Source organism: Anopheles ziemanni, assembly GCF_943734765.1.
Source record: "Anopheles ziemanni chromosome X unlocalized genomic scaffold, idAnoZiCoDA_A2_x.2 X_unloc_58, whole genome shotgun sequence".
Lineage (NCBI taxonomy): Eukaryota > Metazoa > Arthropoda > Insecta > Diptera > Culicidae > Anopheles > Anopheles ziemanni.
Genome location: NW_026689827.1, coordinates 116,200 through 127,500, shown reverse-complemented (window position 1 = coordinate 127,500; position 11,301 = coordinate 116,200). Strand labels below are relative to the sequence as shown.

The 11,301-nt window shown below is 47.1% G+C and overlaps 1 non-coding gene across 1 annotated transcript in view; it reads right to left on the bottom strand.

Moving 5' to 3' along the window:
* The window catches only part of LOC131292428 (5.8S ribosomal RNA), a 155-nt gene extending 50 nt beyond the window's left edge, over positions 1-105 (bottom strand). Inside the window, exon 1 of the ribosomal RNA XR_009190071.1 lies at positions 1-105. This exon is cut by the window's left edge and continues 50 nt beyond it. This is a non-coding gene — a ribosomal RNA (5.8S ribosomal RNA).
* Between the last annotated feature and the right edge of the window lie 11,196 nt (positions 106-11,301).

The window sequence follows — 11,301 nt, the reverse complement described above, 5'->3', positions numbered from 1 at the left end:
GCGTTCAACTTATCAATGTTCATGTGTCCTGCAGTTCACATTATGACGCGCAGTTAGCTGCGGTCTTCATCGATCCATGAGCCGAGTGATCCACTGCCGAGGGTGACTAACTTGCGTAAGCCGCCGCTGTGCGCGTATACCCGTTCCCCGTAGGGAGGAGCAAGCCGCCGCTTAGAGACGAAGCATAAAGTGTCCTCATTCCACATAGGGCAAGCTGGATGAATCCATTTTACCCAGGACGGCCGAAGCGGCGTGGACCAGGGGAGAACTGAACCTTATACTTCACACCACAGTAAGTCTACGTGTCCTCTTCCACATAGGGCAAGCTAGAACTAACTATCTTACCCAGGACTGCCGAAGCAGCGTGGACCAGGGGAGGAACACACTTTTCATGGAAACGTAAGGCATCCATGACTGCCATAACGTAAGCCGCCGCTGTGCGCGTATACCCGTTCCCCGTAGGGAGGAGCAAGCCGCCGCTTAGAGACGAAGCATAAAGTGTCCTCATTCCACATAGGGCAAGCTGGATGAATCCATTTTACCCAGGACGGCCGAAGCGGCGTGGACCAGGGGAGAACTGAACTTTATACTTCACACCACAGTAAGTCTACGTGTCCTCTTCCACATAGGGCAAGCTAGAACTAACTATCTTACCCAGGACTGCCGAAGCAGCGTGGACCAGGGGAGGAACACACTTTTCATAGAAACGTAAGGCATCCATGACTGCCATAGTGCGTAAGCCGCCGCTGTGCGCGTAAACCCGTTCCCCGTAGGGAGGAGTCAAGCCGCCGCTTAGAGACGAAGTATTAAGTGTCCTCTTCCACATAGGGCAAGCTAGAATGAACTATCTTACCCAGGACCGCCGAAGCAGCGTGGACCAGGGGAGAACTGAACTTTATACTTCACACCACAGTATTGAGTAATGTGCCCTCTTCCACATAGGGCAAGCTGGAATGTTCCATTTTACCCAGGACGGCCGAAGCGGCGTGGACCAGTGGAGGACTACACAATCATGAGGTTTGATATCGACTTGTGTGTTTCAATAGGGTACCGATGGTATGTTTTGAACCGATTTGATTTAGCCATTCTGAAGTCATCACTTGGTTGAAGCGCTGAACTAGGGAGGGGCATCGTTTACATATATATTGGTTTTTGCATGCTCTACTAGGTTAATGTCATGAGGTTGGCTATCGAGCATGCCCAAGTGATGACTTGATTGTGTGCTTGCTTGAATTCTTCACATTTCATACCATCGGTTAGTTGTCGAATCATTCCTCGATCATAACCTTCGTTCTTGGTTCATGTATGCTCTCTTCCACATAGGGCAAGCTAGAATTAACTATCTTACCCAGGACCGCCGAAGCAGCGTGGACCAGGGGAGAACTATACTTTGTCTTGTATGCCCTCTTCCACATAGGGCAAGCTAGAATGAACTATCTTACCCAGGACCGCCGGAGCAGCGTGGACCAGTGGAGGACTATACTTTGTTCATTACACCACAGTATTAAGTATGGTGTCCTCTTCCACATAGGGCAAGCTAGAATTAACTATCTTACCCAGGACCGCCGAAGCAGTGTGGACCAGGGGAGGACTATACTTTATACTTCACACACTAGCCATATTGAAGTCATCACTTGGTTGAAGCACTGAACTAGGGCGAGTCTATCGTTTACTTTGCATTGGGATAATACGCTGCATGCTCTCTTAGGTTAATGTCATGTGGTTGGCTATAGAGCATGCCCAAGTGATGACTTTGTTTAAAGCTCAACAGGTAGAGTATTATGTCCTCTTCCACATAGGGCAAGCTAGAATTAACTATCTTACCCAGGACCGCCGGAGCAGCGTGGACCAGGGGAGAACTATACTTTGTCTTGTATGCCCTCTTCCACATAGGGCAAGCTAGAATTAACTATCTTACCCAGGACTGCAAAGCAGCGTGGACCAGTGGAGGACTATACTTTGTTCATTACACCACAGTATTAAGTATGGTGTCCTCTTCCACATAGGGCAAGCTAGAACTAACTATCTTACCCAGGACCGCCGAAGCAGTGTGGACCAGGGGAGGACTATACTTTATACTTCACACACTAGCCATACTGAAGTCATCACTTGGTTGAAGCGCTGAACTACGGCGGGGTAATCGTTTACAGGTTATAATCATATAGCTGCATGCTCATTAGTAGATAATGGAATATTGTATGGCAATATGAGCATGCCCAAGTGATGACTTTGTTTCAAGCTCAACAGGTAGGGTATTGAGTCCTCTTCCACATAGGGCAAGCTAGAATGAACTATCTTACCCAGGACCGCCGGAGCAGCGTGGACCAGTGGAGGACTCTATACTTTATACTTCACACCACAGTATTGAGTACTTCTTGCATAAAGCCCCTAATGAGAACCACGAGGGCTCTCTCAATGTAGAACCACGAGGGCTCTAGTACCGATTCTCTCGGTACGGCTTGGTCCGTGTTCCTTTATGCTTGTACTCTTAGAAAGTCTCAACCCGGAGGTCTTGACTTTGATTGTCATAGTTGGACTACGACGGGGCATCCGACCATTGCTGATCGAACACCCCTGATTCACCATCTTTCGGGTAGGCGGTACGCGTACCTCCGGACGCGGAAGTCTCAACCCGGAGGTCTTGACTTTGATTGTCATAGTTGGACTACGACGGGGTATCCGACTCATCGAATACCCCAGAAGCACACCATCTTTCGGGTAGGCGGTACGCGTACCTCCGGACGCGGAAGTCTCAACCCGGAGGTCTTGACTTTGGTTGTCATAGTTGGACTATGACGGGGCATCCGACCATTGCTGATCGAACACCCCTGTTACACCATCTTTCGGATAGGCGGTGCGCGACACCACCGACGCGGAAAGTCTCAACCCGGAGGTCTTGACTTTGTATTGTTGGATAGTCCTCTTCCACTATAGGGCAAGCTGGAAATATTCCATTTTACCCAGGACTGCCGAGGCAGCGTGGACCAGGGGAGAACTTCACGGAATCTTCAGGCATCCATGATTGCCATAGTGCGTAAGCCGCCGCTGTGCGCGTCAACTCGTTCCCCGTGAGGAGGAGTCTAGCCGCCGCTAAAAGACGAAGCATTAAGTGTCCTCATTCCACTATAGGGCAAGCTAGAATTAACTATCTTACCCAGGACCGCCGAAGCAGCGTGGACCAGGCGAAGACTATACTTTATACTTCACACCACAGTATTGAGTACGACTTGCATAAAGCCCCTAATGAGAACCACGAGGGCTCTCTCAATGTAGAACCACGAGGGCTCTAGTACCGATTCTCTCGGTACGGCTTGGTCCGTGTTCCTTTATGCTTGTACTCGCGGAAAGTCTCAACCCGGAGGTCTTGACTTTGATTGTCATAGTTGGACTACGACGGGGCATCCGACCATTGCTGACCGAACACCCCTGATTCATCATCTTTCGGATAGGAGGTGCGCCCACCTCCGACGCGGAAGTCTCAACCCGGAGGTTCAACCTTAGAGTTTTTCCCATTTAAAAGTTTTTCTCTTAGCCATACTGAAGTCATCACTTGGTGAACGATTGAACTAGGGCGGGTTAATCGTTTATAGGTATCATGTGGTTTGCATGCTCTCTTAGGTTAAGGTCATGTGGTTGGCTATCGAGCATGCCCAAGTGATGACTTTGTTTCACGCTTGCTTGATTTCTTCATGATTCCCTGTTATATAGTGTAATCATTCGAGAACAGGGAATCTTTGGTTTTGCTCAACAGGTATTGGATGTCAACTTGGTATCTAGATCGCATTAAGTCTCAACCCTTAGGTTCGGACTTGTATAGTGACATCTTGTTACGGTCTTGAGTCTCAACCCGCAGGTTCGGACTACTTAGTGTTTGATCGAATATAATATGGCAACTTGTGCCTAAGTCTCAACCCGCAGGTTCGGACTTCTGTTTATTTGGCCAATGTATGTATAAGGCAACTTGTGCCTAAGTCTCAACCCGCAGGTTCGGACTTGTGTATTTGTTCGAAGTCATGTATAAGGCAACGTGTGCCTAAGTCTCAACCCGCAGGTTCGGACTTGTTAGTGTTTCGTCAACTTTCATATGGCAACTTGTGCCTAAGTCTCAACCCGCAGGTTCGGACTTGTGTATTTGTTCGAAGTCATGTATAAGGCAACTTGTGCCTAAGTCTCAACCCGCAGGTTCGGACTTGTGTATTTGTTCGAAGTCATGTATAAGGCAACGTGTGCCTAAGTCTCAACCCGCAGGTTCGGACTTGTTAGTGTTTCGTCAACTTTCATATGGCAACTTGTGCCTGAGTCTCAACCCGCAGGTTCGGACTTCTATAGTGTTTCGTCAATTATCATATGGCAACTTGTGCCGAAGTCTCAACCCGCAGGTTCGGACTTCTGGAAGGATCACTTGGCCACTAATGATCCTTCCGCAGGTTCACCTACGGAAACCTTGTTACGACTTTTACTTCCTCTAAATCATCAAGTTCGGTCAACTTCGATAAAGCAGACGCGGTTCACGAGGATCCAGCGAACGATCATCTCCAAAGACCTCACTAAATAATCCATCGGTAGTAGCGACGGGCGGTGTGTACAAAGGGCAGGGACGTATTCAACGCTGGCTGATGACCAGCACTTACTAGAAGTTCCGAGTTCATATGGACCATTGCAATCCATAATCCCTACTAAGTGAGTATTTGAGTGATTTCCCGTTCCTCTCGGAATAGGAGACACGCTGCTACCCACATTGTAGCACGCGTGTAGCCCAGAACATCTAAGGGCATCACGGACCTGTTATCGCTCGATCTCATTTTGCTAAACACAAATTGTCCTGCTAAGCAGCGTACCGTAAGTGCACTTGCGCACACGAACAGCGAAGGTGTCAGGTCATACTCCACCGAAAGGTCCTAACCCGTTCCAATCGGCATCGACGCATTAACGCTGACTGCGTTCTAGTTAGCATATGTGAGTCACGTTCGTTATCGGAATTAACCAGACAAATCAATCCACGAACTAAGAACGGCCATGCACCACTACCCTTAAATTTGAGAAAGAGCTATTAATCTGTCTCACCTCCATAAGTTCGGACCTGGTAAGTTTTCCCGTGTTGAGTCAAATTGAACCGCAAGCTCCATTTCATTGTGGTGCCCTTCCGTCAATTCCTTTAAGTTTCAACTTTGCAACCATACTTCCCCCGGAACCTGACTTTGGTTTCCCGGAAGCTACTGAGAGCACCTGGTTGTAGCGTCTCCCAATTGCTAGTTGGCATCGTTTACGGTTAGAACTAGGGCGGTATCTAATCGCCTTCGATCCTCTAACTTTCGTTCTTGATTAAAGAAAGCATCCTTGACAAATGCCTTCGCTTTAGTTAGTCTTACGACGGTCTACGAATTTCACCTCTCGCGCCGTAATACTAGTGTCCCCAACTACTTCTGTTAATCATTACCTCCGGTCTGAGTACAAACCAATGAAAGATTAGACCAAGGTCGTATTCCATTATTCCATGCAAGATTATTCTAGGGCGTTTGGGCACCCTGCTTTAAGCACTCTAATTTGTTCAAGGTAAACGTGAGCGGTCGAGCTCTATGTTACACTTGCACCCGTTGAAGGGCACACCATGACACAGACTTGGTGCCCTACCACACCATTGAGTCGCAACCAGATTCCGACTTGGCCCACCGACCACGGGTTGACCGGGTCGGCGGAGCCGGACTGTGTTGGACAAGTATCAACTTCGAACGTTTTAACCGCAACAATTTTAATATACGCTAGTGGAGCTGGAATTACCGCGGCTGCTGGCACCAGACTTGCCCTCCACTTGATCCTCGTAGAAGGATTTATGCTCTACTCATTCCAATTATGAAACATCATTAAAGAGTTTCATATTGTTATTTCTCGTCACTACCTCCCCGTCCCGGGATTGGGTAATTTACGCGCCTGCTGCCTTCCTTGGATGTGGTAGCCATTTCTCAGGCTCCCTCTCCGGAATCGAACCCTGATTCCCCGTTACCCGTTGCAACCATGGTAGTCCTCTATACTACCATCCATAGTTGATAGGGCAGATATTTGCGAGATCTGTCGTCGGTGCGAGACCATACGATCAGCATCATTATCCAGACTTCAACTCAATGACACGGAGAACCCGCGATTGGTTTGACTAATAAGTGCACCAGTTCCCGCGAGGGTCCTGGCATGTTGCATGTATTAGCTCTAGATTTTCCACAGTTATCCAAGTAACTAGGTTGATGATCTCGTAAATTATAGCTGTTATACTGAGCCTTATGCGGTTTCACATTAAATCTGTTTGTACTTAGACATGCATGGCTTAACCTTTGAGACGAGCGTATATTACTGGTAGGATCAACCAGAATTCCGACTTTGCGTTCGAATGTTCATTGTCCCATTGCACCCGGAGGAGCAAACACCACGTTCTATATGTTGTCAAGTCCGGTAGCACACGGGAGGCGAGCCCCCGTGCGAACCTCATTGCCCTCGTATCACACACACCCGATGCACCGGACAGGCACTTGAGCGGCATTCGACTCCGCTAAGCGCACGTGCGCCCGATTGTGCATGCGCTGACGGGGCCTTCATACCCCTACCACAGCGACCTTATGCCAAACTTCCATGAATACTTAGGTGAGCTGACAAGGGCCTTCATTTCCCTACCATCAACTAAAGGACACGCTAGGCGCGTCCGATCATTGCAACTGCGGGGCTTTCATACCCCAATCACCACAGTACGCAATTCACCAGAGTTTAATCACAACCCCCCCGGACATGGCACACTATTAACTTGCAACAAAACTTAGTGTGTGCCGGGCACATCGGTTCCACAAAATCATTCCCGATGTACCCCAATTGGGGTTGTGAACGCATCCATGGTCCTCTGACACACCCAACCAAGCGTGGATACTACATACCTCAAACACCCAGTACACTAACAGACAAATCAATATATGGTTGCTTTCCCCCAGACATTTGCCAATCACTTGGCACCCGGACGGGAACTCGCTCCTGATTGCGCCATTGCCACCCATTTGCCAAGAGCGAGTTCTGTATGTAGATTTCATTTGGAAAGACAACCGTGTACTGGATATTCTATCCGACGATTACAGATGACGAGTACGAGACTCGACTACACTCACGGATAATACATTTTGGGTCGAGATTGCTTTCGGGGTTTTCGATTGGTCTTGCGCTTGTAAACGTATAACTTTGACTTGTGGTAACCTCGGTATGTTAGTCGATCACGTGGTTGTGAACTGGGTAAGGGTGGGCAATCTGTTCACTTGCACTCTGGGTAGGAATATGGTGAGCGCTATAGGTTAAAGATCATGGTATGGTTCCATCGTGATGACTTTCGCTAGATAGTAGTATGTTTGGATAGTTATAACGTTTTTGGCCATTTGTTCATAGTGTTCGGTCCATTGAGGAATTCGATTGGTCTTTGCTTCACACACGTGGTCGATCACTTGGATGTGAACTAGGGTGAGATTAAGGTGTTCACTAGTGCTCTTCGGTTTTGGATCAGTAATGAGCACTTGATTGGTTTCGCATAATATGTATCCATAGTGATGACTCTTTCCAGCTTAAGATTTCGTTACCAGTTTCGAATCCTCCCCACGTTCGCTTTTACTTGGTTAGGTTTTCGAGTGTAGATTTGAAAGCAATCTCATGTATGTATCCCATCTGATATAAGCCACTGACAGTTCATGTCACCTCGTTCAACTCTCGCTGGGTCACAGAAGTATGTTACTGCGCCCATTATCCCTACTCGGATAGGTTCGGTTCGTTCGTTTTATACTACGGTGAGTAAACTCAATTTGTGCATCGCATAGCCATGGAAAGCAAGCTTTCGCGGGCCTCTTCGACTGTTTTGATACGAGCTGTGCCCGTGATGCTTGTCATCCCAGGATACTAGACCCCTTTGGACGACCGCATGACCATCAGAAAGTAAATTCCACGTTCGGTTTATTTGCTACTTCCACCGTTCTAGTACTATGGGGTTGGAACCCCTAACATAAAGTATCTATGTAGAACCACGAGGGCTCTCAATGTAGAACCACAAGGGCTCTAGTACCGATTCTCTCGGTACGCTTGGTCCGTGTTCCTTTATGTTTGTACTCTTGTGTGTATAAAATTCATGTTCGATTTGGGATATTTGCTACTTTCACCTGTGCGCTGTGTATAACTACGGAGAAACTCAATTTGTGCATCGCATAGCCATGGAAAGCAAGCTTTCGCGGGCCTCTTCGACTGTTTTGATACGAGACTGTGCCCGTGATGCTTGTCATCCCAGGATACTAGACCCCTTTGGACGACCGCATGACCAACAGAATGTAAATTCCAGTTCGTTTTTGGATATTTGCTACTGTCACCGTTTGAGTACTATGGGGCTTGAACCCCTAACATAAAGTCTTTGTGTAGAACCACGAGGGCTCTATAGTACCGATTCTCTCGGCACGCTTGGTCCGTGTTCCTTTATGTTCGTACTCTTGTGTGTATAATATTCATGTTCGGTTTGGGATATTTGCTACTGTCACCGTTTGAGTACTATGGGGCTTGAACCCCTAACATAAAGTCTTTGTGTAGAACCACGAGGGCTCTATAGTACCGATTCTCTCGGCACGCTTGGTCCGTGTTCCTTTATGTTCGTACTCTTGTGTGTATAATATACATGTTCGGTTTGGGATATTTGCTACTTTCACCTGGGTCCCGTTCTTCATACAAGTCTGCCTTGCTAATGTGGTAACTTTATAGTGTAGTTCTGACATCCCAATTTTGGGACTTAGCCGATTTTTCATGAATTTCCATATGACCCATAGGGTCCCTTTCTTCATACAAGCTTGCCTAGGGCGATCGGTCAAAACTTGTCTTACTATTCGATTGGTCTTCGCAGTTTCACCCTAGGCAATTCGCCTAGGTCTGTCTTCTTGAGGAGGCCAAAACCCGAAATAAGGAGGTCTGGCCGACCCTGAAACCTCCCCTGTCTTAACTACACTAACCCGATTTTTCAGGGTCCTCAGCGCCATACAACTTTGCCTAGGTCACTTATACTCTTGACTTAGGCCATCTGACTTGGTCCGTGTTTCTTCCTAGGGTTCACCTAGGTACTTTGCCTTGCTTGATGTGGTAACTTTTTAGTGTAGTTCTGACATCCCAATTTTGGGACTTAGCCGATTTTTCATGAATTTCCATATGACCCATAGGGTCCCTTTCTTCATACAAGCTTGCCTAGGGCGATCGGTCAAAACTTGTCTTACTATTCGATTGGTCTTCGCAGTTTCACCCTAGGCAATTCGCCTAGGTCTGTCTTCTTGAGGAGGCCAAAACCCGAAATAAGGAGGTCTGGCCGACCCTGAAACCTCCCCTGTCTTAACTACACTAACCCGATTTTTCAGGGTCCTCAGCGCCATACAACTTTGCCTAGGTCACTTGCACTCTTGACTTAGGCCATCTGACTTGGTCCGTGTTTCTTCCTAGGGTTCACCTAGGTACTTTGCCTTGCTTGATGTGGTAACTTTTTAGTGTAGTTCTGACATCCCAATTTTGGGACTTAGCCGATTTTTCATGAATTTCCATATGACCCTAAGGGTCCCTTTCTTCATACAAGCTTGCCTAGGGCGATCGGTCAAAACTTGTCTTACTATTCGATTGGTCTTCGCAGTTTCACCCTAGGCAATTCGCCTAGGTCTGTCTTCTTGAGGAGGCCAAAACCCGAAATAAGGAGGTCCAGCCGACCCTGAAACCTCCCCTGTCTTAACTACACTAACCCGATTTTTCAGGGTCCTCAGCGCCATACAACTTTGCCTAGGTCACTTATACTCTTGACTTAGGCCATCTGACTTGGTCCGTGTTTCTTCCTAGGGTTCACCTAGGTACTTTGCCTTGCTTGATGTGGTAACTTTATAGTGTAGTTCTGACATCCCAATTTTGGGACTTAGCCGATTTTTCATGAATTTCCATATGACCCATAGGGTCCCTTTCTTCATACAAGCTTGCCTAGGGCGATCGGTCAAAACTTGTCTTACTATTCGATTGGTCTTCGCACTTTCACCCTAGGCAGTTTGCCTAGGTGTAGCTTCTTGAGGAGGTCAAAACCCAAAATAAGGAGGTTCAGCCGACCCAAAAACCTCCCCTGTCTAAACTACACTAACCAGATTTTTCAGGGTCCTCACCGTCATACAACTTTGCCTAGGTCACTTGCACTCTTGACTTAGGCCATCTGACTTGGTCCGTGTTTCTTCCTACGGTTCACCTAGGTACTTTGCCTTGCTTGATGTGGTAACTTTTTAGTGTAGTTCAGACATCCCAATTTTGGGACTTAGCCGATTTTTCATGTATTTCCATATGACCCTTAGGGTCCCTTTCTTCATACAAGCTTGCCTAGGGCGATCGGTCAAAACTTGTCTTTCTATTCGATTGGTCTTCGCACTTTCACCCTAGGCAGTTTGCCTAGGTGTAGCTTCTTGATGAGGCCAAAACCCAAAATAAGGGGGTTCGGCCGACCTAAAAACCTACCCTGTCTAAACTACACTAACCAGATTTTTCAGGGTCCTCAGCGCCATACAACTTTGCCTAGGTCACTTGTTCTCTTGACTTAGGCCATCTGACTTGGTCCGTGTTTCTTCCTAGGGTTCACCTAGGTACTTTGCCTTGCTTGGTGTGGTAACTTTTTAGTGTAGTTCTGACATCCTCATTTTGGGACTTAGCCGATTTTTCGTAAAATGCCATATGACCCATATGGGTCCTTTCCTTCATATAAGTTTGCCTTGCTTGGTGTGGTAACATTTGAGTGTAGTTCTGACATCATCATTTTCGGACTTAGCCGATTTTTCGTAAAATACCATATGACCCATATGGGTCCTTTCCTTCATATAAGTTTGCCTTGCTTGGTGTGGTAACATTTGAGTGTAGTTCTGACATCCCCATTTTGGGACTTAGCCGATTTTTCGTAAAATACCATATGACCCATCAGGGTCCTTTGCTTCATATAAGTTTGCCTTGCTTGGTGTGGTAACATTTGAGTGTAGTTCTGACATCCCCATTTTGGGACTTAGCCGATTTTTCGTAAAATACCATATGACCCATCAGGGTCCTTTGCTTCATATAAGTTTGCCTTGCTTGGTGTGGTAACATTTGAGTGTAGTTCTGACATCCTCATTTTGGGACTTAGCCGATTTTTCGTAAAATACCATATGACCCATCAGGGTCCTTTGCTTCATATAAGTTTGCCTAGCTTGGTGTGGTAACATATGAGTGTAGTTCTGACATCCCCATTTTGGGACTTAGCCGATTTTTCGTAAA